The sequence below is a fragment of the Tupaia chinensis genome, unplaced genomic scaffold (genome assembly GCF_000334495.1).
Source record: "Tupaia chinensis unplaced genomic scaffold, TupChi_1.0 Scaffold000403_1, whole genome shotgun sequence".
In the NCBI taxonomy this organism is placed as follows: domain Eukaryota; kingdom Metazoa; phylum Chordata; class Mammalia; order Scandentia; family Tupaiidae; genus Tupaia; species Tupaia belangeri.
In genome coordinates, this window is record NW_006159905.1 from 533,272 (window position 1) to 537,823 (window position 4,552).

Genomic DNA, 4,552 nt, shown 5'->3' on the forward strand with positions numbered 1-4,552 from the left:
CCCCCCCCCATCCTTTATGTTTCAAAACTCCCTTTTCCAGCCGTCTGACTTCGAGTGCTCCATTCAGTTCACTAATTCTCCACTCGGCTTATTTAACCTATTTATTGCGTTTCTTATGTATTTATTTCAATTTTAGAATTTCTATTTTTACATTTCTTTTTCAAGCCTACCTGCTGTTTTGTTTTTTATTAAAAAAAAAAAAAAAAAAAAGCAGAGTGGATGAAATTGCTGCGTTTATCTGTGTGAACATCTTCAGCCTCCCCGCCGTGCTGAGCAAGCGCGCTCGGTAAGCCTTCCTAGCTGCGAAGTTACTTGTCATTGCACCTGGCGGCATGTTCCCACGGGCGACTTCCCTGTTTTTGACTCTGCTTCATCTTCAGAATAGTTGTCTTCCAAGGGAGCTCTGGAGTCTGACGTGTCCGTGTCCCCGGGGGGCTGTTTAGCTTTTACCTTTACACAGCTCTGTGGGGATCACAGGTCCCAGAAGGTGTCAGGTTACTAAGAATTATTTCAGACACACACAGATGTGAAAAGTTATACAGTGAGCTCTCACGAAGCCCCACGCACACCTCTCTGACATCATTACTCTCCCTGCCCCACCCGTCACACCAAGGTAGCTACCACCCCAAATTTAGTATTTAGCAACCCTATGCGTTTCCTTCTGCTCCTATGATATTTAAATCTGAACAATGTTTGTAGTTGCAAGGCTTTTAAACATTATGTGACATGCCTTTTTTCTTTTTCTTTTTCTTATTTTTGGAGAGATTTTCACTGTAGGGCACGTGCGCTCGCCAGACAGACAAAGAGAGACATAGAGACAGAAAGCGAGAAATCACCCCCCAGGGGGGATGGCCACACCACAATCCCTTCTCCTCCATTCTCCTCTCGGGATCTTGGGCATACACGCACACGCGCCCGGCGTGAGTTTAAGCCACCGGGTCCGGGACACGAACCGCGGTCGACTACGTGGGAGTCCAGTGACATAGCCATTACGCTGACTGCTGGTCCCAGACATGCCTTTTTTCTTAACACTGTGAGCTGAATCCATGCTGGTATATCAGTCATAACATCGCTTATATAACTCACCACTGCTCTGTGATAGGATGTTTTACGAATATACAATTTACTCATTTTCCTTACACAGTACATTTGGGTCCCCCTTCCCATTACAAACAGCACTGCAAATGATTTCATGTCCATTAATTCTTTTTTTGTTTGTTTAGAATTATTTTAACTTTATTTATTTTAATTCGAGGAGGACACAGTGAGAGAGAGAGAAAGTGCCAAAGCAAGCCTCCAGGTCCGGGACTTGAACAGTGGTCAGCCATGTGGAAGTCCAGCGCTCTTAACCCCCATGGCAGCTGCCGGCCCCCATGTCCATTAATTCTTGTGTACACACGTGAATCAGGGTGTATTACCAGAAGTAGAAATACCGGGTTTAGTAGATATTGCCAGATTGTCTTCCAAAAGAGCTATATATAAAGTTACATCTCTACAAATAATCTCCAAAGCTTTTTTCTTCTTTTTTTAGTCAGCGGACATGAGTGTTCACCAGAGAGAGAGAAAAAGAGAGAGAGGGAGAGGGAAAAAGCACCTCCCAACGAGGCATGGTCTTGAGTGCCACAATCCTTTCTCCTCCGTTTCTCCACCCTGTTGCGATTTTGGGTACGCACACGCAAGTGCCCAGTGTGTTTCCCAAGCGGAGTCCAGGACTTGAACCACTCAGTTGGCCATGTGGGATCCAACTCCCTTAACCAGGAGGCCATGGAACCAGCCCAGTCCAGAACAGTTTCGAAGTTTATTTCTCAGCTTTAGGGTTTCTTCGCAATCCAAATGGTGCAAGTTATACTGGCCAGCTCTGCTGGTGCAGGTTGGGGTGTAGGCGAAGACAGCCTGTGGTTGGGAGCTGGCCCGTGGGCCGACAGGGGAGAGCCCGCCAGCTCCTGGCTCTCTTGTGGCTGCAGCAGAGCAGAGGGTAGGAGATGAGGTCAAAGATGACAGAGTGAGGGACCAGCAGTTAGAGTAATGGCTATGTCGCTGGACTCCCACATAGTCGACTGTGGTTCGAGTCCCGGACCCTGCGGCTTAAACTCATGCCGGGCGCGTGTGCGTGCGTGCCCAAGATCCTGGCCATCCTCCCTGAGGGGTGATTTCTTGCTTTCTGTCTCTCTCTGTCTTTCTGGCAAGCGCACGCACCCTATAGCAAAAACCTCTCCGAAAAAAGATGGCAGAGCGAGACTGGGTGTGCAGGATTCTGAGCAGAGGAGGGACAGGCCCTGCCTCCTGCCTGGGAAACCCTCTGGCTGTTGTGTGAAGACGCCGTGGCAGGGCAAGCGGGAAGCTGTGCGCCCCGCTGGAGGTTGTGGCGGTTGTCTAGGTGGGAGCCGACAGTGGCTTCCAACAAAGTGGAGCAGCAGAGGAGGTGATCCCGGCCGGATTCTCGTGTTATTTGGAAGACAGAGCCAGTGGGATTTGCCAAGTTGGATACAGCATGTGAGAAAGAAGAGCCGCCAGGCGGATCTCGAGGGTCCTGCCCCGAGCATGGCGGCGTGGAGCGCCGTGGAGCGCCGTGGCGTGGAAGGGCTTGCCCCGGGCCAGTGGGTGCGCATTCCAGGAGGAGGGTGGGACACGGGCCGAGAGCAGGCGCTGGGAGGCAGCCACTGCCTGGCCGAGGAGCACGCCAGCTCCTGCTGGAGACGAACTGGAGAGCGCATGGGAGACGGCCTGGCCGGCTGGGAGGACCAGCTGCTTCTGTGCTCCCTTCCTGCTGTGCACACAGGGCCTGGTGGGGCCCGCAGGCGGCATGGTGCTCAGGGGCGCGGGACTCCCACATGGCTGACTCTCTCTCTCTGTCCCTTTCTGGTCAAGTTAAAATAAATAAGTACAGTTAAAAAAACTAAAAGGCCAAGAGAGAAGAGAGCATCTCCCGGTGGGGTGTGGTCACACAACAATTCCTTCTCCTCCATTTTTTCACCCTTTTGGGATTTTGGGCGCATACACACACACACACACACACACACACATACACACACAGGCTTTTTTTGTTTTTTTTTGGAGAGGTTTTCTCTATAGGGCGCGTGTGCTCGCCAGACAGACAGACAGAGAGACAGAAAGCGAGAAATCACCCCCCAGGGAGGATGGTCACGCTGCAATCCCTTCTCCTCCATTCTCCTCTTGGGATCCTGGGCACGCACGCACACGCGCCCGGCATGAATTCTAAGCCACCGGGTCCGGGACATGAACCGTGGTCGACTACATGGGAGTCCAATGACATAGCCATTACGCTAACAGGCTTTTTTAAAAAAGAATTATTTAATTTCACTTAATATTATTATTACTAATATGCTGCAGGGCTTATGTGCTCACCAGAGAGAGAGAAAATGAGAAAGCAAGCTACCAGATCCAGGGTTCAAACTGCTGTTGGCCACGTGAGAATCCAGTGCCTTAACCACCATGCCTTGTGCTTTTCAAGCTGGTCTCAGGGCAGGACTGGAACTGTGCCATTGACCATCTAGGATCCAGCTCCCTTAACCACTAGGCCATGGGGCCAGCCCTTTCTGCCTCCCTCTTACGAGGATACATGTGACTGGATTTAGGGCCCATCTGGATAACACATGGTAATCTTCCCATCTCAAGAGCATTAATTTAATCAAAACTGCAAAGCCTCCTCCTTCTCCCCCCATAAGCTGATACTCACAGGTTCCAGGGATTAGGGCATGGATGTCTTTGGTGGGACCATTCTTATTTATGTATTTAATTTAAATAGTTATTTTATTTTAACTTAATTAAGTAATTTATTTTAATTTGAGCAGAGAGGAACAGAAAGAGAGAGATAAGCAAAGAGAGAGAGAGAGAGAGAGAGAGACAGTGAGCTTACAGGTACGTGACTTCACATGTGGGAGTACAGCGTCCTTAACCACCTTGCCACCTGCCGGCCCCTGTGGGAGCATTTTAAAATCTACCATATATTTCACAAGGCCTCCTATCAGAAGATCACGATGTCTGTTGACCTCTATTCTTGGCCCCAGCTGATCACCAAGTGAAAGCAGTGACCCCAAGACCCGCACTGCAGAGGGACTTCTCCAAGACCCGCACTGCAGAGGGACTTCTCTACTTTGTCATGGGCTAGACTGGGGCGAGCCTTTAGCACACTGTGAATGAATATCTAGTTCTCCATCAACTCTTTTGTTTTTAAATTTCTTTAATTATTTTATTTATCTTTATCCATTTATTTATTTATTTTTATTTGCCCATAGAGAGATAGAGTGAGAGAGAAAGTGAGAAAGCAAGCTGCCAGGTCTGGGACTCGATCCAAGGTCAGCCATGTGGGAGTCCAGCACCCCCAACCACCATGCCACCTGCCGGCCCCTCCATCAACTCTTTTTGTAAAGAATTATTGGGAACCAGCAGTTAGCCTAATGGCTGTGGCGCTGGACTCCCACGTAGTCGACTGTGGTTCGCGTCCCAGACCCGGTGGCTTAGAACTCACGCCGGGCGCATGTGCGTGCGTACCCAGGATCCTGAGAGGAGAATGGAGGAGAAGGGATTGCAG